General features: G+C 40.4%; 1 protein-coding gene across 9 annotated transcripts in view; it reads left to right on the top strand.

The window, feature by feature from the left end:
* The window catches only part of LIMS1 (LIM zinc finger domain containing 1), a 146,701-nt gene that overhangs the window by 84,842 nt on the left and 38,764 nt on the right, over window positions 1-23,095 (top strand). Inside the window, exon 1 of one of the 9 annotated variants that reach the window (XM_025462724.3) lies at window positions 21,685-21,797. The exons of 7 other annotated variants lie outside the window; for them this stretch is intronic. The gene's annotated coding sequence lies outside the window, so the exon portion shown is untranslated. Of the gene's footprint in view, window positions 1-21,684; window positions 21,871-23,095 lie in introns of those variants that run through there. One more of the 9 variants, XM_025462719.3, reaches the window with a different exon arrangement.

Raw genomic sequence — 23,095 nt, 5'->3', positions numbered from 1 at the left:
GTCAAGGAAGCCTTTTTAAACTTCTGTTACCTTGTATTTATTTGCCTTGCAGCAAGCTATATATACTACAAGAGCTGTAGTTTGGGAGTGAAACATTTACTTGAAAATTATCAACTCTTTAATTACCTTTTGTTGGGTTTTTAAAATATTTTTTTATTTATTTTTTAAGATTTTTATTTATTTATTCATGAGAGACACAGAAAGAGAGAGGCAGAGACACAGACAGAGGGAGAAGCAGGCTCCATGCAGGGAGCGGGACGTGGGACTTGATCCGGGGTCCCCAGGATCAGGCCCTGGGCTGAAGGCGGTGCTAAACCACTGAGCCACCCGGGCTGCCCAATGTTTTATTTTTTATGTGAGAGAGAGAGAGCGCACAGGCAGAAGGGGAGAGGGAGAAGCAGACTCCCCGCTGAGCAGGGAGTGCACCTGGGGCTGGATCCCAGGACCCCAGGATCATGACCTGAGCTGAATGTAGACGCTGAACTGCCTGAGCCACCCAGGCGCCCCTCTGTCATTACTCTTTGAAGAGAATAGTAACATTAAAGGACTGTGATCGGTACTAACATTATTAGAATTTATTCCTTACTGTATCAGGTGTCTCTTAGGGACATTTAATGTATTAACTTTGAATTGATTGGATTAGACAAAATTTAAAGCCTTCAGAGTTTCAATTGTTACAGATTATATGAGGTTTAGTGAAAATATTGAGCTCTCTTTTGCAAACCAGATAGGCTGTTGGAAGTGGCCTCTAAAGTCAACATTTAGTTTAGACTCCAGTCTACTCTTGATCCAAGAGTGAAAAGTTACCAGAAACAGTTTTAATTTCACATTTGGGGTCCTAAAGAATTCCCTTTAAAAAAAAATTAAGATATGTAAAACAATATTTGAGACTAATCATATTTTACTTCTTTTCAGACAGTAACAAAAGTACCATGAATAAAATTGCCTATATGCCCAAGGAGGTAGTTATTCACATAATTATAATGACCTTCGAAACAACTAGATATTTTTCGTCTGTCTTGACTTTGAATCAAAGGAGGAAGAATAATTCTTAAGAAGTATTGCTTGTTCCACTGAGTTAAGGGGAAATATTTTTTCACCCAGTCTGGTGATGTAGTTCCCTGGACTTATGTTTCTGCCATTCCTCTAGCTTCTAAGCAGAGAGAATGACCATTATTTGGAGTGCAGTGCTTAGCTAGGAAAAACAGGCAATTGTCTCTTTGTGGACTTTATATCAATTTGGAGAATCGTTTTTGTTTTGTTTTGTTTTTTTTCTAATTTTACAGGAAGCCTATGTTTAGTATTAAATCGGGTTTCTTAGCTAATAAGAATCAGGGAGGGTAGGCACACCCATTTCAGCACCACTGGTTTGGACAAGTTATGTAATGTTGAACCTCAGTTTGTTCTTTAGAATGAGGATAAAAATATAACTGCCGCTATTCAGCAACGTTTTCTAGCTCAAAATCCTTACTCCCAACCTACTGAGGCAGGGGTATTATTATCTTGTGTGAAGTACTGTAGGGTTAATGGCTTTCATGCATTATTCAACTAATTTTTATTGGGTGCCTACCCTGTGCTAAACAAAGAGCGGTGATGGATTGGACACAGTTCTTCCCCTCAAGGCACACCACAGTTTTGGCACATGGACTGACCAACAGGTGCTCTTCATGCAAGCAGTTGTTTGACTTTGAATGCATGTAGTATCAAACATCTCTTACACCGGCTCAGTTTTGCGCAAGACCCATTCCTGCTTGCATTCCTTCTCACTCTTGTGTTCGCTATTTTGGCATGTTTATGGACCCTGACAGGACTATCAAAGATAAAAGAACTGTGCCCATTGCCAAAAAAACATTTTTCTTGTAAGTTAAAATAAAAGACTGTGCTCTGAAACAACACAAGTGTCTAAGGAGTACTGTGAAAGACATGAAAACTACCCTGGCTTCACACTTGTGAAAATCCGCATGAAAAACACTGACTCTTTACAGATTTTTATTTTGAAGTACTAAATATAAGCCAAACCCTGCTGTACTTGCATACTTTGTATAATAGAACATTATTCTCTACATTTGAGGGTTACAGTATGGCCATTTATGCTGTTTAAATAGTAGTTGTCACTATGGGCCTTTGTCTTGAGGTCTGGAGCATGTCCTTAATTTTGGCTAGGTTCTAACATGCCTAAGCAGCAATTGGGAATTACTTTCCCTCATGAAGCTCAATGTTAAGGATTTAGATAGAGCATGGATATTCATTTATACCCCAGAATTCTCTCTATATAAAGGCGTATAGATTGTCTTTAGGGCCATCTCTCATGACCTGGATAGAACTGGTTTAGTTTAACTTTTGAATTAAGTAGTGGACTCATTAGCACAAAGTAGCTCACACTTTTATGTCAGTGGGCTGAGAACTTGTTTTGAGCCTTATGCCTCTACAGAGCATTCACCCTTTTTTCCTTGGAATTTTTGATGCTCAAAAATTGTATGTAAGATATTTATATATATCTACTTCTTAGCTATTTATTCCATCTCTTAGACTATGTTGCAGCCTGTTTGTTTTTTGAGGAAGCTGGAATGAAAAACACAGCTAAACAATCCACACACGCATGCACACACACAGCCTTAAAATTCTGTTACTTTTGCTCTGCCTCAGATAGATATAAAGGGATCTGTAAATACTTGATTGGGGACATGTCAAAATTCAAACTCTTGACTGGCTAGGTTTGAAACATAGTTTACAGGGGATCCCTGGTGGCTCAGTGGTTTAGCGCCTGCCTTTGGCCCAGGGCGCGATCCTGGAGTCCCAGGATCAAGTCCCACGTCGGGCTTCCGGCATGGAGCCTGCTTCTTCCTCCTCCTGTGTCTCTGCCTCTCTCTCTCTCTCTCTCTCTCTCTGTATCATAAATAAATAAATCTTTTTTTTTTTTTTTTTTTAAAGAAAGAAACAGTTTACATAGAAACATTTGCCAAGTCTTGCCCACTGGCTGTTTTTCTATGGCCCATGAGCTTAGGATGGATTTTATATTTTTTGGTGGTTGGAAAAAATTTTTAAAAAGCATATTTCAGGGCAGCCCAGGTGGCTCAGTGGTTTAGCACCACCTTCAGCCCAGGGCCTGATCCTGGAGTCCCAGGATTGAGTCCCACGTCCGGCTCCCTGCATGGAGCCTGCTTCCCCCTCAGCCTGTGTCTCTGCCTCTCTCTCTCTCTTTCTCTCTCTCTCTCTCAATCTGTATGTCTCTCATGAATAAATAAAATCTTTAAAAAAAGTATATTTTGGGGATCCCTGGGTGGCTTAGCAGTTTAGCGCCTGCCTTCCGCCCAGGGCGTGATCCTGGAGTCCTGGATCGAGTCTTGGATCGGGCTCCCTGCATGGAGCCTGCTTCTCCCTCTGCCTGTGTCTCTGCCTCTCTCTCTCTCTGTCTCTCATGAATAAAGAAATAAAATCTTAAAAAATAAATAAATAAAAAGCATATTTCATGACAATGAAAATTACATGAAATTCAGATTTCAATGTCCATAAATAAAGTTTTATTGGAACACAGCCAAGCTTATTTGCATATATTGTCTCCGGTAGTTTTTTGCTACAGTGGCATTATATCCTTGATCTCGTGCTGACATAAAGAACCCTTGATCTTTCTCTGTTGTTCCTTTAGTTATGTCTCTACCCTCCCCACAGCACAGTTAGATTGATCATACTGGGATAAAGTCAGGGCTGTGTCAATCTTGAAATAAGTGTGAAAAAAAGAAAAAATACTTTGAAGTTTGTATCCTTATGTGAAGTTGACTGGATGAATCATTGAGAAGTCACTTGTTAGAACCTCCATGTGCTGTCTTTCCTCCCTTTTCCTGATGAAACTGGATGACCAGGAGTAGGAGGAAGTGCAAAGAAAAGTAACCTTTACTTTCTGGTTATTAAGTAAGCGTTCTGATCTCATATCTTTCTAGATATAGTACATAATCATTTTTAAGTAGTAGGAATGTCCTTGACGTGGTTTCAGAACAGAAAACTCAGATCATGTGTTCCTGAATAATACATTACCATTGATTGAGCCCTTGTTATAGGTCAGGCACTGTATTACAAAGGCTCATGTTCTCAGAAGTGTTTGTTTTTTAACTCACAATTCAATAGGGAAGAAGAACCTAAAATTGGAAAAGGTGATCATCCTTATTAACCAGTTCCTGTCCTTTGATTCAAGTAAGTTAGTGCTCTGCGTTCGGTTGAGGTTGGAGTAGGTCATCGTAGGCTGTGCATTTCCTTGCACACTTGCTTTGTAGTTTGCTAATCATTTCTTTGCCTGTCTTTTGAATGAAAAACCAATGTTCGTATTTTAGTCTTAGAAATATAGTAGACAATTGGGATAAAACTGAAGCTTTGCCATTTTTGTCTATTATTTAATGGTTCAGTGAGAGCACATTTAATCTTCTAACAGTGAGCACATCACACAATTAATAACATATTTCTCTCTCTCTGGTACACAGAGGTATCAGTTTGCCAGGGTTGCATTTTAAAAGGTAGTAAATAGGGATGCCTGGTTGGCTGTGGTTGAGCATCTGCCTTTGGCTGAGTTCATGATCCTGGATCGAGTCCCACATCGGGTTCCCTGCAGGGGAGCCTGCTTCTCCCTCTGCCTGTGTCTGCACCCCTCTCACGAATAAATAATAAAATCTTTAAAAATAAAATTAAAGGTAGTAAATGGTGCTTTCTTGTGGGTTTAAGAGTGTGATATAGACAAACATATGCACTAGAATATTATTCAGCCATGAAAAAGAAAGGAAATCTTGGCAACTGTGACAACATGGATAGACCTTGAGAGCATTATGCTGAGATAAGTCAGAGAAAGACAAATACTAGTATGATCTTTCTTATGTGTGGAACCAAAAAAAAAAAAACTCAGCTTGTAAGAACTGAGTCGAGTGATGGTTACTAGGGCCTAAGGTGTAGGGAATTAAAAAGATGTTGTTTTAAAGGGTACAAACTTGCAACTAGTAGATAAATAAGTGCTGGATATCTAATACCCAACATAGTAATTATACTTATAGTCAACACTACTGTACTAAACACTTCAAAGTTGCTGAGACTAGATCTTAACTATTCTTAACACAAAAAGGAAATGATAATTATGTGACATGGTAGAGATGTTAGCTAAAACTACTGTAGGAATAGTATTACAATGTATAAATGTATCAAACCAACAGGTTGGATTGGCACCTCAAACTTACAGTGTCAGTTATATCTCAATTACACATATGTTTTTAAGAGTAAAATCCACAAGTATTTATATTGTAATAATTGGTTTTATAGGCACACCCTTCCTCAGTCTTCTCATTTAACTTGTCCCTCTCCTATGCCCCTCTCTATTAATAAAGAGAGGATTCTCCAAGACCAAAGGCCTTGCCTTACTTCTTTTGCATCTCTAGCATCTACCATAGTACCTGGTGGGTCATCATTGTCCAGTACCTATTCCTCATTGAATGAGTGAAGAAATGAGAAACTTAAGTGGCAGTGGTACCTCTATACCTCTTTATATGTACCAAAATACCATGAACAAAAGATCATGGTCATTTTATGTTTAAGTAGTTTGGGAAAACTTCTTTTCTAAAGGGAAATATGTTTTTTTTGTCACCTAAAGTATTTCTATATAACTTTAGAGAGCATATGCTAAAATTAAAAATAGCAATGTTAATGCTTAAAAATTAGGTGTATGAAAGGAATAGTTAAAAGTAGTGAAAAGTCTTGAGATAAAGATCCCTTTTCTGTTTTTCTGTATAGGAAAGAGACATTTTGGAATGAACCTCAACTTTGGAATCAATTTGTGAATTTGTTGTCAATACACATAATACTTTCTAAATGATTTACTATGACAATTAAATACCAAGATTTTAATCATTATAATTGCTTTCCTATTGGTTTAAAACACACAAAAACCTTAAAGTATCAATGATAAATCATTTATTAGAAAAATTGCAGTTGACTAAAAAACTTAACACATTACCTATATCATTTGGATAGATGCTATTAAAATGAAATGTATTATTTATTTTGTATATATTTATATATAAATGTGTATTTTTTAAATGACTAAGGTTTTTATTTTATTTTTTAAAAAGATTTTATTTATTTATTCATGAGAGAGACAGAGAGAGGCAGAGACACAGGCAGAGGGAGAAGCAGGCTCCATGCAGGGAGCCTGACATGGGACTCGATCCCGGGTTTCCAGGATCAGGCCCTGGGCTGAAGGTGGCGCTAAACCACTGAGCCACCTGGGCTGCCCTAAATGTGTATTTTGGACAAACAGGCATTTATTATGTATCTGTGAGACCCAGTGGCCATTCTGCGATTAAAACCAACTTTGGGGGATCCCTGGGTGGCGCAGCGGTTTGGCGCCTGCCTTTGGCCCAAGGCACGATCCTGGAGACCCGGGATTGAATCCCACGTCGGGCTCCCGGTGCATGGAGCCTGCTTCTCCCTCTGCCTATGTCTCTGCCTCTCTGTGTGTGTGTGTGTGACTATCATAAAAAAAAAAAAAAAAAAAAGAGTTAAAACCAACTTTGGACACAAATATTCTCCTATAGGATATGTACTTTTAGGGGCACCTGGGTAGCTCAATGGTTGAGCGTCTGCCTTCAGCTCATGCGTGATCCCAGGGTCCTGGGATTGAGTCCTACATCAGGGACCCTGTAGGGAGCCTGCTTCTCCCTCTGCCTGTGTCTTTGCCTCTCTCTCTCTCTCTCTGTTCCTCATGAATTAATAAAATCTTTTTTAAAAATCTACTTTTAGAAAAAAAAAAAAAAAATCTACTTTTAGAAATAAATATGTTTTCGCATATACAACTCCTTAAGTTTTTGTTTCTTTTAAGATTTTATTTATGTATGTATGTATGCATTTATTTATTTATTTACTTTGAGAGAGAGCTTGAGCAGGGGGAGGAGGAGATGGAGGTAATCTCCAGCAGATTCCACACTAAGTGCAGACAGAGTCCAATGCAAGGCTCTATCCCACTACCCAGAGATCATAACCTGAGCTGAAACCAAGAGTCAGACACTCAACCAACTGAGCCACCCAGGTGCCCCTCAAGCTTTTTCTTTTAAGATTTTATTTTTAAGTAACCTCTACACCCAGTATGGGGGGTCAACTTACAACCCCAAGACCAAGAGTCACGTGCTCTACTGACTGAGCCAGCCAGGCATCCCCCAACTTTTTAAGTCTTTTAAAAGGTTGTGTTAGTTTCATAGAGCTGCCGTAACAAAGTACCACGAACTGGGTGGCTTTAAACAGCACGTTTACTGTCTCACAGTTCTGAAGACTAGAAGTGAGAAATCACTGTGTCAGCAGGCCTGTATTTCCTCTGAAACGTGAAGGAGAGAATCTTTCCTTGCCTCTTCTAGCTTCTGGCATGTGCTGGCAATGGTTGTTTACTAGTTGGCTTGTAGATGTTCCACGCTCTGCCTCTTTTGTGACATGGCCTCCTTTCCATGTGTGCCGTTGTCTCATACGGTGTTCTACCCTATGGGTGTGTCTTATCTCTGTGGCTTCTCTCCTCTTTCTGTAAGTACACCAGTCATCTTAACTTGTATCTTAATTATATCTGCAAAGATTCTGTTTCCAAATAAGATCCTATTCATGGATACCAGGGGTTAGGACATCAACATATCTTTTTAGGTGACAAAATTCAACCCATAGCAGTGGTGTGATGTGTTCATACAGCAGTGTATAAAGATTAAAAATCATTCTTGTGTGCAGTTTTTTTTAAGAAACAGCTTTATTGAGGTTGAACTAATGAATCTCAGTGAAGCGCACAATTTTAATGTGCAGTTTGATCAATTTTGACGCCTATACACAGTGATATTCTCACCACAATCAAAATAATGAGCCTGCTCATCATCCACAGAGTTTCCTCATGCCTAATTATATAATCCTTCCCTGCATCCCTAAGGACTTTGCTCTGCCTTTTGTCACTCTAGATTACTTTGTATTTTTTAGACTTTCATATAAAGTAGAATCATACGGCAGCCCCAGTGGCGCAGCGGTTTAGTGCCACCTTCAGCCCGGGGTGTGATGCTGGAGACCCAGGATCGAGTCCCACGTCATGGAGCCGAGTCCTCCTGCATGGAGCCTGCTTCTCCCTCTGCCTGTGTCTCTGCCTCTCTCTCTGAATAAATAAATTTTTAAAATCTTTAAAAAAAAATAAAAAATAAAATAGAATCATACAATAATGTTTTCTCTGTTTTAACTGGCTTTTTAACTCAGCATACTTAGTTTGAGATCCATTCATGTTGTTGCTTGTATCAGCAGCCCATTCCGTTGTATCCTTGAGTGATGTTCCATCTTACAGAAAGGTTATAATCTGTTTAGCCAGTTGCTTGTTGGTTGACATTTGAGTTGGTTCCAGTTTTTGGCTATGACAAATAAAGCTGCTGTGAACATTGTTGTACGAGTCCTTGCAAGGACATGTACTTTCTTTCTTTTTTTAATTTTTTAAAAAATTTTTATTTATTTATTCATGAGAGACACAGAGAGAGAGAGGCAGAGACATAGGCAGAAGGAGAAGCAGGCTCCCTGTGGGGAACCCGATGCAGGGACTCAATCCTGGGACTCCAGGATCACGCCCTGAGCCAAAAGGCAGATGCTCAACCACTGAGCCACCCAGGTGCCCCTAGGACATGTAGTTTCATTTCTCTTGGGTGGAATGACTGGTTGTTGGCTAGGTTATGTATATTAAGTTTTTTGAGAGATGTCTAGGGGTGCTTGGGTGGCTCAGTAGGTTAAGTGGCAGACCCTTGATTTCGGGTCAGGTCAAGATCTCAGTGTCCTCTGGCTCTATCTCAGCAGGGAGTCAGCCTCAGGACTGCCACTGATTTTTTTTAAGTATTGAAAAAGAAAAAAAAATTCTAAAATGCTTTCCAAAGAAATTGTACCATTTATAGTTCCACCAGCAGTGTCTGAGGGTTCCATTTCTCCGCATTCTCACCAACGCTTGGTTTGGTAAATTTCTTTTCAATTTTAACCATTCTGAGGGTGTGTTTTAGTGTTTTAATTGTGGTTTTAATTTGCATTTTCTTAATGACTCATATATTTGAGCATCAATTCATGTGCTTATTTGCAATCTATGTATTTTTGGGAAAATGTTGAATTTTTGCCCATCTTTTATTGGGATGTTTCTTAATAGAATTAAGCTTGAACAGTGTTTGTTGTATTCTACATAAGAGTCTTTCATCAGATAAATATTTTGCAAATGTTTCCTCCCAGTTTGTAGCTTGTCTTATTTTTGTAAGTAGCTTTTGAAAAGCAGAAGATACTTGATTTTCTTTTCTGTTTATAAAGTTTGTATTTTTTTGTGTCCTATTTAAAATTTTTCCCGAACCTACAGTAAGATTATCAATACACATGTCCCATATAACTATAAACTCATTAACTGTTTTTAAAAGTCACCTTGACCTTTCATACCATTTAGTGCTTTTCTGGCTGTGTGGTAAGTGCTTCATAGCCTCACTGAATCCTCACAATAATCCTGTGAGGTGCCACTGATTTCCCACTTTCCTCCAAGACAGGAAAGGACTCTCTGTAGAGGCACATGATTGGTAATTTGGGCAGTTGAGGTTTGAACCCAGGGCCATACCCATTTGTGTCCTATGTTCAGAGTATGAGCTCTTAACCACAAAACTTGGGCTTCACTTAGGTGTTTTTTTTTTTTTTTTTTAAGATTTTATTTATTTGAGAGAGAGAGAGAACATGAGCAGGGGGGAGGGGCATAGAGAAAGGAAGAAGCAGACTCCCCGCTGAGCAGGGAGCCCAAAATGGGACTCATCCTAGTGGGACCCACGTCCTGGGATCATGACCTGAGCCAAAGGCTGATGCTTAACTGAATGAGCCACCCAGGTGTCCTTCACTTACGTTTTAGAGTAAGTTTTCTTATGTGGAAGTTTTGAATATACTTGATCATATCTTAAAAGTTAAAAATTTACCATTGAATGTATAAGTAAAGGTTAACCTCATGTGCTTGCCTGTAAATAATAAGATTGAAACAAAAAATGGAATTTTTCAGCCTCTTCTTCATAGATATTTGCCAGAAAAAATATCCAGGTTTAAAAAGCTAAAAGTATTACATTTATATGTCATAATGAGTATATTCCTTAAAATTGGACATTGCAAGAATATCCAAGTTTTATCTTTGTCTATAATATTGTCCTCCTGCCTCTGGCAAACAGAATGTGAAGGGAACCAGATGAGATAGGAAGCTGCAGTGAATCATTGCATGTAGAATGTTGACTTATGTTTGACAGTTACTGCTGCCAACTTTAGTTTTTAATTCTGATATGCAGAATTTGTTGGGATAAAACTGAAATTTCTACAGTGTTTTGGAAATTTTCAATAAGCCTTCCAGGTGGTGGAAAATATATTGTTTCATGTTTAAAACAACGGCGGGATCCCTGGGTGGCGCAGCGGTTTAGCGCCTGCCTTTGGCCCAGGGCGCGATCCTGGAGACCCGGGATCGAATCCCACGTTGGGCTCCCGGTGCATGGAGCCTGCTTCTCCCTCTGCCTGTGTCTCTGCCTCTCTCTCTCTCTCTGGGTGACTATCATAAATTAAATAAATAAATAAATAAATAAATAAATAAATAAATAAATAAATAAAAAAACAATGGCAATAATCTTGGAAGTATCCGATGCAACTGATATACAGGTATTTTAAACAATGAGGTTTTATAAAAGTATAGCCAGTTTAGTGGTGCCTGGGTGGCTCAGTCAGTTCAGTCTGCCTTCGGCTCAGGTCATGAGCATGCTCTCTCTCTCTCAAAAAAATAAAATCTTTTTATGAATGAACGGCCAGTTTAAAAGATAATAGTTTTCTTGGATCTAGAATCATTGTTTCATTTGTGGCACTCAACAAATACCTTTAAAACGGATTCAACTGGAAATAGTAGCTATTCAGCACCACTTGTAATTTTGGCTTTTCTCAATGTAATGTATTTTATTTAAAGGATATATTTCTAGGTTGTATGTTTCCCACATTAGTATGTAAAATATATTTGTCTAGACATTCTTGGTTCAGTCTACATTTATTAAGGTCTTACTATGTGCCACGGAAATGGGGATATGAAATTGACTAAAACATTCATTATTTGCTGATATGGAACCTTGTGTATGGTAGGAAAAACAGAATTACAGAGAGAAATAAAAAATATTCTATATCTAGAGGAATAGCTGTGATGCTACAGGATCAGCGTGCATTAGTTATCTATTACTGAATAGCAAATTACCCCCAAATTTAGGGGCAACCAGAGGTGGCACACTTCTTTGTAAAGGGCCAGATAATAAATGTTATGGGTTGTGCACACCATACGTTCCGTGTCCCAACTACTCAATTCTGCTGTTGTAGTGTGAACACAGCTGTAGAAAATACATAAGTGAATGAGCTGTGTGTGTGCCAATAAAATTATATTTCTGGAAGCAGTGAGCCACATTTAGCCTGTGGGTACTGATTTACTAACTATAGCTTTAAAATGATGAGCATTTGTTATCCCACAGTTTCTGTGAGTGAGGAATCCAGGTACATCTTAATTCAGTGGCTTTGGCTCAGGGTCTTGTGATACTGCCCTTGAGCTTTTGGTCAGGGCTGTAGTCTTTTCAAGGCTCAATGGGAGAGTGATCCAGGAGAGGGAGAGAGCTCAAGATGGCAGCCACAGTCTTTTTTATAACCAAATCTCAGAACTGACTTAACTGCTTTTACTGTAATACCTTCATGAGAAGCAAGTCAGTAAGTCCAGCCTACCCTGCAAATGAGGGCATTCTACAAAGCTGTGAAAATTGTTAAAGAAAAACAATATCCAGTGACACCTGTTAAACAACAATAAGGCAGACTATTCAGGATCAAGATAAGTGTAGGGACCACTGCAGTGGGGCTTCCCACAGGCAGAGTGAGATGGGGCTCAACTCCAAATACAGCGAGGAAAAGTAGAATTCGTAGCCCAGGAACAGAGTAGGGGTCAGTGGATAGAGAATTACTGAGAAGAAACATCACAGGTATTGGGGGATTCTGGCGAAACTGACCTGACATTCTCGCTGAAAGCTGTGGGGAGGTGGAGAGGATAGGGAACCTGAATAGTTGGAGAGGCTGAGCAGATAGCAAGGGTGGGAGGTTAGTTACTCTGACCTAATGGGGCTTTTGGTAAAACTGGAGTAAGCTCAGAAGTCAGGGTCCAGTAAGAAAGAGCTTACAAGAGCCTGACTGGAGTTCATCAAGGAGAGAATCTTTGTTGGTTCCAGGAAGTGGGGTCTCCAGGGCCATCCTCGGGGCTGCCTGCCGGGAAGGGGTGGGCTGTGCCCCTTGACTGAGCCTGGGGAACCTGGAAGGAATTAAGTTAGGGCATCAGGACCAACCATGTACATGGCATAGAGAATAAGAGCACCAAGTCAGTCAGGTGGTTAAGTGTTGACATGTTGTCAAATCAGCCCTTGTTTCCCTTCATTCACAATCCATTTTTCCAACTCTCTAGACCATATCATCAGTGCCCTTGACTCTGTGAATGAAGAGAATGCCATGCCCACCTCCCCTGTGTACGCCCATCCTGCTGTAGCTTTCTTGACTTTACTTTCCGCCTACTACTTTATTTTTTTTTAAAGATTTATTTATTTATTCATGATAGACAGAGAGAGAGAGAGGCAGAGACACAGGAGGAGGGAGAATCAGGCTCCATGCCGGGAGCCCGAGGTGGGACTCGATCCTGGGTCTCCAGGCTGGTGCCCTGAGCCAAAGGCAGGCGCCAAACTGCTGAGCCACCCAGGGATCCCTTCCACCTACTACTTTATTGTGGGGCTTCAGTAAATGTTTGTTGAATGAAATCAAAGGGAACCCAGGAAAGAAAGTAGCTTGTAAAGCTTGTACGATCCTAGCACTATTAGGCATTTTCACATGTTCTCTTGTTTAATCCTGCCTTTGCCCAAGTAGCAAAAGGTGTGACTGGGACAGACCAGAATTCTCCAACCCCAAGTCCAGTGCTTCTCATCACCGTTCCCCTGCCCAGTGCCATGTGCTTCTCTGTCCTGTTGGACACAGTGTAGCTGAAATCACTGTCAGCTGTACATGCATCTCAGCTCCTTTGCTGAATTAAGATGTCTGAAGGCAAAGCTGTGCATTGATCATTTGTGAGGGATTTGCACTCCCCCCTGTTTTTTTTTTTCCCTCTACAGTGGTTTCTACATAATACTCTATAAAAGTTCATTGAGTTGCAGGAAGAAATTAAAATTATGGTAGCTTGTTGTCAATGTTGTGGTTCCTTGTATTCCCTGATGATAAGCTGGGCCAGCTGGCCCTTATGGTCACACATCACAGATCCAGAGCCAGGCCCTTAGGTTAAGTTTTCTCTCTTTGCAGCCTTTATCTGGTCATCCCTCTCATGCATCCATGAGTGGTGAGTCTGTTCACTGTACTTTAGTTCATTAGTATATATAACACTGTACACTGTTCATTAGTATCTGTCATAGGAGGGGGGGCCCACCTCCCAGTCCCAAGGCTCTCACATAAATTACGTGACTTTCCCTTTACTTACCTTTGAAAGTATAAACATTTATTTTTTTCTTTTTTTAAGATTTTATTTATTCATTAGAGACACACAGAGAGAGAGAGAGAGGCAGAGACACAGGCAAAGGGAGAAGCAGGCTCTATGCAGGGAACCTGACATGGGACTCGATCCCGGGTCTCCAGGATCCCGCCCTGGGCTGAAGGCGGCGCTAAACTGCTGAGCCACCCGGGCTGCCCACCTTTGAAATTATGAGTAATGCTTCCTTCTTAAAGATTTCTCCTTTGTTCATGTCCCCAGTGCTGCCTTTTCTTAGTTTTCCTACTCGTTCCTGCTTCTCAATTTCTCATATGTTGTTGCTGCTGGTATTTCCAAAGCTCTGCAGTATTCATGGCATCAGATACCTTCTGTGAACAGGTGACTGTCAGATCCAGGCTGGAGTAATGTCTAACTCATTTAGTGACTAGCACAATTTAGACTAGTAGATGTTCAGTTAATATTTGTGAATGAATAAATGAAATGAACTGTGGAAGCACTGGGTTAGATCATTTATTGAAGAAGTAGTGAAATCAGAATGAGTATTTGGGTTTTTCTTTCCAAACTAAATTTAAAGTCATTAGGTGACATAGGTGGGGCTTTTAAAAACATGACTGTTTTAGAAGTTTTTTTAATGCTTCTTTGATTACATGTGCATAAGGCAATATAGATAGGCTTTTTAAATTTTTTGTTATTGAAGTATAATTGACAGGATCCCTGGGTGACGCAGCGGTTTAGCGCCTGCCTTTGGCCCAGGGCACGATCCTGGAGACCTGGGATCGAATCCCACGTCGGACTCCCAGTGCATGGAGCCTGCTTCTCCCTCTGCCTATGTCTCTGCCTCTCTCTCTCTCTGTGTGACTATCATAAATAAATAAAAATTAAAAAAAAACTTTTTGAAGTATAATTGACATACAATATATTCTGAGTTTCAGGTATACAACATAGTGATTCAATAATCATATACATAACTAAATGCTCACCATGTAAATGTAGTTACCATCTGTTACAATACAATATGATTATAATATTATTGATTATATCCCCTATTCTATACTTTTCATCCCTGTGGTTTATTTTACCACTGAAAGTTTGTACCTTTTAATCCTCTTCAGCCTTTTTTGTCCATCCCCTCTTCCCCTCTAGCAACCATCATTTTGTTCTCAGTATTTATGTAGTCTATTTCTGTTTTTTATGTTATTTGTTTTTTAGATTCCACATATAAGTGAAATTATATGGTATTTGTCTTTTTGTCTGACTTCACTTAGCATAATACCCTAAAAGTCCATCCATGTTGTCACAAATAGCAAGATAAAGATATCCATTCATATGTTGTTTAAACTAGTGTTTTTGTTTTCTTTGACTAGATACTGAGAAGTGGAATTAGTGGGTCATATGGTACTTCTATTTTTAATTTTTTGAGGAACCTCCATACTATTACCTAAAATGACTGTGCCAGTTTACATTCCCACTAATAGGCACAAGTGCCTTTCTCCACACCCTCACCAACAAATTGTTATTTCTTGTTGTTTTGATAACAGCCATTCTGATTGGTGTAAAGTGATATCACATTGTGGTTTTGATTTGCAGTTTCCCTGATTAATGAGGTTGAGCATCTTTTCATGTGTTTGTTGGCCACCTGTTTGTCTTCTTTGGAAAAATGTCTGTTCGATACTGATAGGTTTTGTGGCCACCATAATCAACTCTGCAATTCAGCAGAAACTTACTACGGTCACCTTTCGACATCTTTATATTGCCATCTGCTATTAACAGCTACTTAAGGCATCGTTGAATGCTACTGAGATGAAATAGTATATTTTATTGTCAGAATTCTGATTCCTTAGGGGTATAATGGGAATGACAATATTATAGGGAAGAAATATGAGTATGCATGGGAATAGAAAGAAGCCACAGCTTACATGTGGGCTACTTATTTGTAATGTTTCAGCTATGTTTGAGGGAAAAAAAGAAGGATTTACAGGGTGGTTTCTAGGCAAATGCTTCTCTATGAATGAGCCTAGGATGGTCTTCTGAGCTTTATATAGAGAAATAGCAACTGAGATTGATCAACTCAATTACCAGTTAAAACTGATATATACCAGGGGATCCCCGGGTGGCCCAGCGGTTTGGCGCCTGCCTTTGGCCCAGGGTGTGATCCTGGAGTCCCAGGATCGAGTCCCACATTGGGCTTCCTGCATGGAGCCTGCTTCTCTCTCTGTCTCTCTCATGAATAAATAAATAAAATCTTAAAAAAAAAAAACAAAAACTGGTATATACCAGTGAATTAGTTTTCACTCATAATAGAAGTGGTAAAATATCAGACCATTTCAGAAAACCAGTCCATGTATTTACAGCTTCCAGTTTTCATAGGAACAGAGCAAAAACAAAACCCCAAAAAATCCAAACCAAACAAAATAAGACAAACAAAAAAACAAGTATCTGAAAATCTGAGAAAAGGAATAGAAGGTCCAATCAGAAGCTTTTCAAAAAAATCATATTTTCCAGACAGGATTTCCCTGGGCACTGTGGTGTATAGAACAAAAGCAGTGATGCTCTGTGGAAGTGATGAGAAGGAAAGGGGTGGGATGGCTAGACCGGATTCTTTTCCTGAACCTTCCCCCAGCCCTGTGGCAGCTGCTGAAAGCTAGTGGAGGACAGCCTGCTTATACTTCTAACAGTCTGTAATTTTGAAATAGTGGAAATCAAGCATCTCTCTACTGAGCCTCCTTCAAAATTTACATTATATTGTAATATAATTTACATTATATCCCTGTAGGAAATAAGAGTTTAAATATGTATTGTTATATGCTGAAGAATTTATGGATCAAATGATACGTATGAAATTTACTTCAAAATACTTTATAGTTGAAGAATAGATAAAACAAAAATTGATCATGGTTTCTAACTTTTTGCGTTGACTTGCGTTTGATGGGATTCATCTTACTATTCCCACTAGTTTAATATGTATTTGAAATCTTCAATAAATGGGACGCCTGTGTGGCTCAGTGGTTGAGCATCTGCCTTCGGCTCAGGTTGTGATCCTGGGGTTCAGGGATTGAGTCCTGCATCAGGCTCCACAGAGGAAGCCTGCTTCTCCCTCTGCCTGTGTCTCTGCCTCTCTCTCTGTCTCTCATGAATGAATAAATAACATCTTTTTTTAAAAAACAAGTTTTCAATAATTATAATTGTTTGATTTATATTATGGTAAGTGACATAATTTTAACCTTTCCCTCCTCATATGTAACTATCACATTAAAATTCATCCCTTACTGGGCTTATCAGTGGTTGTGCCTTGTCCAACACCCATAACAACAGCCTGTCAGCTACTTGCCTGTCAGTGATATATAAACCCAACCAGGATTTCTGCATTTGTGGCTCCGACTTGCGATTTGGAGGTTGATGGGAGGAGGAGGGTGGAAAGGGATCTGAGCCACTTAATCTTAACTAGGATGTCTACCTATGGTCATTATTAAGCCTTTTACAATTTGTATGGAAAGATTAGACTTAACATCTCATTTACTGCTCTTACCTTCATGGTAGAGATGGATTTGTTTCATTTGTAGAATGAAACAAATAAGTTTATTTTGAAAATAACAGTTTGGCTAATGAAATGTGAGCCATCTAAGAAAGCTTTCCGAGTCCGGGTTAGTAGAGACTAGGTCCAATATCTGGTATCACCACTTAGTAATTGACTTTAAGAGCTTGAGTTTCTCCACTTGCCAACTGAATAATTAACAGATTTAGAGATACTCAAAGATTTATTGTATTTCATTTTGAATATCAAATAACTAGACACTTTTCATTTTTACTATTTGGGAAGACACATGTTTGCAAAGCAGAATGTTTGTTTCTCTTTCTTTGAAGAGAGAAACGTTCTACTTTGCTTCCTGAGTACCTGTTAGTAATTTGTTGGAATTCAGCCACCTTCTCTCCCTTGAAAGACACCTTGTTAAAAGTTAAGTGCTGGAGCCACTTAACATGTGCAAGATTCTCAGGGCACCTGGGTGGCTCAGTCAGTTGAGCATCTGACTCTTGATTTCACCACAGTTCATGATCTCAGGGCTCCTCAGTCAGGGAGGAATCAGCTTGAGATTCTCCCCCTCTCTCTGCCCCTCCTCTTTCTTTCATGCAAATAAATAAATAAATCTTTAAAAAAAAAAGCAAGATTTTCAAAAAGTATGATGAAATCAAGAAATACCCAAGGGAGCATGTACTCAGAATTTTCATGGTTTAGGACAGTTTGTTTCTTGCCAGGCAGTGCCAAACTTTATAGCACAAATGATGTTTTGGGTCAAATGAATGGTAAATGAGCTGCAGAAAAGCCTCCAGCTTCTTTCTCTGCCTCTTCAGTCTTGAAAATGTAAGAGGGAGGGGCTTCTGGGTGGCTCAGCAGTTGAGGTTGAGCATCTGCCTTTGGCTCAGGTCCTGGGATTGAGTCCTGCATTCGGCTCTCCACAGGGACCCTGCTTCTCCCTCTTCCTGTGTCTCTGCCTCTGTGTCTCCCATGAATAAATAAATAAAATCTTTAAAAAAAAAATGTAAGAGGAAATGCAAAAGTTACTAAAGAACCAAAATATGAATCATGGCCTGAGTGTCTGAAACTGCTTCTACAGAGCTAAACGTGATCCCTGGGGTTATGGCCTCTGGGCTCTGTAATAATGACTCAGGCTGTCAACCTTTACATGGAAACATTAAGTAAAAGGGAAGGTAAATGTTCATCTGTGTTTATATAAGCAGTGTACCTAGAGGCAATCTGTACCTGCATCCTAAGCCTACAAATCGATTTCTGGATGAGAAAACACTGGCATTACTTTTTTGAGCCATTATAATATTGAGCACTGATTATATTTATGCTCAGGGTAATAAACTATACCACGTGATTTCCTTCCGTATCCCTTCCCCCTCTGTCCCTGAAAGTATTCGTGCATCCCGTATGACTTAAATGTTTATCATGACAGCCGTATAAAATTTGGGTTTGCCCTTTTAAAATATTAGTGGTTCTGTCTCTTCACTTTTGGCAGCATCTTAACTCATAGCAATTGATTTGGTGTTTGTTTTTCATTTATCCTTTAACACAGAATTATTTCCCTTATTTTAGATAAAACTGTTTCTTGAAATAAACATGTAGTCATTTGTCTCTACTAGTCTGGAATGTTGCTATCTGTGGAAATATAGAAATTACTGCCACTTTTAATAGAGGCAGATCATTGACTTTTGATGCAACCATCACAGATACGATCATTCGAGGGCTAGACAGCTCTTTTGTTGTTGTTTGTTTTGTTTTGTTTTTTTGTTGTTGTTGTTTTAGACAGCTTTTACTTATATTCAGGCCATACTGAATTACTTTATGTGAACCATTCTCAGCATGTCGTCATATGATTTGCTTTCCTATATTCCAGGCTGTTTGAGAACTCAATTATTCTGCTCTATTTTCCCAGCTTATAATTTGACCTGGTACCAAGTTAGTTTTGATGATATTTTGCTTCCTTATTTATGCCGTGAAAAGGGATTGTTCTGTTTTACATGTTGCAATGTTTTGTTTTGTTTTTTTCTCATTAAACTTTTGTTTTAATGGGTCTCAAAATTCTGTGACAGATTTTTGGTCAAGTTGTTTCCATTAAAAAGTACTGATTTTAAAAACTAATAACTTAAAACTGCCACACATGCACCAAAAAAAAAAAAAATGGTCTACAAAACATTCTCCTTTCCTTCTGAAGGTTTTACGATGCATTGTTATCATTAACCAGTCTTTTACTATTAAACTTAAATGGCCAATTGACACAAACAGTTCTGAGACTGTTCTTCCACCACTGATTAAGACTGGGGTGGCAGGTATTGGGGATTATATTCATTTAACCTTCTGAGCTTTCTGGGCAGACTTGGTGACTTGACCAGCTCCAGCTGCCTTCTTGTCCACTGCTTTGATGACACCCACAGCAACGGTCTGTCTCACGTCACGAACAGCAAAACGGCCCAGAGGAGGATAGTCAGAGAAACTCTCAACACACATAGGTTTGCCAGGAACCATATCAACAATGGCAGCATCCCCAGATTTCAAGAACTTGGGACATCTTCCAGCTTTTTTCCAGAACGACGATCTGTCTTCTTCAGCTCAGCAAACTTGCAAGTAATATGAGCTGTGTGACAATCCAGCACAGGTGCATATCCAGCACTGATTTGGCCTGGATGGTTCAGGATAATCACCTGAGCCGTGAGGCCAGCTGCTTTCATTGGTGGTCATTTTTGCTGTCACCAGCCATGTTGCCACGATGAACATTTTTGACAGATACGTTCTTGACATTGAAGTCCACATTGTCCCCAGGAAGAGCCTCACTCAAAGCTTCATGGTGCATTTCAACAGACTTTACTTCAGTTGTAGCATTGACTGGAGCAAGGTGACCACCATGCCAGGCTTAAGAACACCAGTCTCCACTCAACCCACTGGGACAGTACCAATACCACCAATTTTGTAGACGTCCTGGAGAGGCAGACGCAAGGGCTTATCAGTTGGACCAGTTGGTGGCAGAATGCAATCCAGAGCTTCAAGCAGTGGCTCCACTGGCATTCCCATCTTTACGGGTGACTTTCCATCCCTTGAACCAAGGCATGTTAGCACTTGGCTCCAGCATGTTACCATTCCATGTCACCATTCCAGCATGTCATACATTCCAGCATGTATTCCATTCCAATAGCACAAATGCTATTGTGTTGGGGTTGTAGCCAATTTTCTTAATGTAGGTGCTGACTTCCTTAATGATTTCCTTGTATCTCTTCTGGCTGTAGGGTGGTTCAGTGGACTCCATTTTGTTAACACCAACAATTACTTGTTTTACACCCAGTGTGTAAGCCAGAAGGGCATGCTCACGGGGCTGCCCATTCTTGGAGATACCTGCTTCAAACTCACCAACACCAGCAGCAACAATCAGGACAGCACAGTCAGCCTAAGATGTGCCTGTAATCATGTTTTTGATAAAGTCTCTGTGTCCTGGGGCATCAATGATGGTCACATAACACTTGCTGGTCTCAAATTTCCACAGGGAGATATCAATGGTGATATCACGTTCACGTTCAGCTTTCAGTTCATCCAAGACCCAGGCATACTTGAAGGAGCCTTTTCCCACCTCAGCAGCCTCCTCAAATTTTTCGATAGTTCTTTTGTTGATCCCACCACATTTGTAGATCAGATGGCCAGTAGCGGTAGACTTGCTTGAATCCATGTGTCCAATGACGATGATGTTGACGTGAGTCTTTTCCTTTCCCATTTTGGTTTAGGTTTAGCCGTGGTTTTCACGACACCTGTGTTCTGGTGGCAGACCGTTGCGAAAAAGCACTTGTTGCTATGTTTGTTAAGGTTTGGATAGGCATGGTCTTCCAAGTACACGTTTGCTGTCCTAAACTGAAACCTTTGGAATCAGTTCTGTTTGTAAAAGGATTAGAGCAGGAGTCTCCATGCCCTACCACCAGGAAGGTTTAAGTTTCACTTAATATCATTAAGTAATTAAATATTAAAAGACAAAACGCACACACATGTGTGCACGTGCACATGTGTAAACCTCAATTATATTAAAGTAACTGAAATAGTGTCTGCGAGCTCCATGGTATTGTTTCTCTCCCCAAGCCTTTTTCTTGATTTCTCTCTTGTACATTGTTCTTCAGAAATAGTATTTCTGGAAGGTTTGTGGTTGGATGGAAACTAGATAATGTCTCTAGTCTCTTTGTGGCAGATAGAGGCCATGCTGGAGGAGGAGGGAGCAGTGAGCAGTGTCCTCAAGGAGTCCTGCAAGAATGGGGGGTGGAGGGCAGGCTGAACAAAGACAGCTCTTGTGAAGTTGGTCCATCACTAGCCTGTTTAGGGCTGCAGACAGCTGCTACCAGGATGTCTGTAAAGGGAAGGGAAAGAAGGACCTCGGGGCTGGGCTGCTGCCATGTTTCCTGCAGCACTCACAGTTCAGTGACTCCTGCCTGTTTCTTGTGACCACCATTCGGTTCAGCTTCTGTATATATGGGGCCTGAAAGTGAGGCAGATGAGGAGACGACAGAAGAGATAGTAATAAGTAATAGTAATAGTAATAATGTGTCATCTCTTAGCACATTCTATGACGGAAGTTGTTTAGAATATTATGTCACATTTTAGATTCTGCCTGAACCTTCAGAAACTGTGGAAGCCCAGAAACGTGGTGTAGGCCTGGGGGCCTCTCAGGGCTGGCATTTCAGGCCATCCGGGACCTGTGCTTTCTGGCTGTGGCCACAGGTGGGCTCCTTGACCACAAGGTGACATGGATTCCTTTACTGTGATCTTTTGTTTCTTGAGGACCAAAACGGAGGTGTGTCCCCTTGTTTTTGTCTCTTTCCTGTGTTAATACCTAGTGTGAAAATACGGTAAGAACCCAAATTGACTGGTCCCCAAACAAGTCCCTTGTACTAGAGAGTGCTTATGGGAAGGGATGCATGTTCTCTACTGGGCAGGTGAGGAGAGTAGAGAACTCTTGCCTCTTGCTTGCCCCGAGTTAAGTAGGGAGTCTATTTGTTGGCATGGAGAAACAAAGTAAAGTCAGATGGTTTGAACTCTCATCTAACTGGTCATTTTATTATGCTGGGCTTTTTTATGTTATAATCCACTCCTCCTGTCCCTTTCTAGTTTCATATGCAGGCACGTTGTTTTAAGTGAGACAAATGCCTCATATTGGATAAAGGATCCTACAAGGTCTAATAACAGTCAGTTAAGAGTCCTGACTTTGGCCGCGGATCAGCCGAGGTTCAGTCAGGATCCAATTAGAAGAGAAAAACCACACGGTAATTTGAAGGAGCAAGGTTTAATAAAAACATAAAAAGAGTTAATTCCAACAGAGGTTTGCAGTAGTAAGGGATTGGCTAGTAAGAAATAAAAAGAATGCTAAGAGTACAGGAATAGTAGCTATAAGCAGAAGCTACCACTCCAGGGCTAAAGAGAGCTAGCGAGGAGGAGCCCTCCTCCCCACCCAAGACTCATTCATTGCTCATGGGAGTAGCAGAGAAATTGCTATGATGCCACACCAGTGAAACATGCTGGAAATCTGAATTTGTGGGAGACCCTCCATACAGGATGCCACAAGATGCTCCATTCCAGAACTGCTGAGAATGGGGGAGGTGGGCAGGGTGGTTGGAGAGGCCAGGTAGGGGGGCGGTCAGAGTGCTGTGGGCTGCCACTCACTGCAGGAGACAGAGGTGTCCTGCTGCAGAACCACTAGGCACTTCCACCAGACAAGCTGCTTGCCAACTGGCTGCTTTTGGCTGTCATACCTACACAACCTGGATGCTGAAGAAGCTGTGTGTGCTGCTGGAGGCTGTAATGGAGAAGGCTCTGCTCCCAGGAGCTTGCCAAGGGAGCATGCAAGGACCAGCATGCAAAAACCTTTTCCTCCGGTTGGTCTCTCTAGCGCCCTCTGCTGAAAGGCCCCAGGACCAGAGGCAAGCGGCGGAAAAAGACCACTTTCCCATCATCAGCACACCAAAAATCTTCCAATAATCTTCCATCAGGAAATGAGGGGTCTGTTTATAGTCATAATGATC

The sequence above is a fragment of the Canis lupus genome, chromosome 10 (assembly GCF_003254725.2).
Source record: "Canis lupus dingo isolate Sandy chromosome 10, ASM325472v2, whole genome shotgun sequence".
NCBI lineage: Eukaryota > Metazoa > Chordata > Mammalia > Carnivora > Canidae > Canis > Canis lupus.
This window is presented reverse-complemented; position numbering and strand designations above follow the sequence as displayed.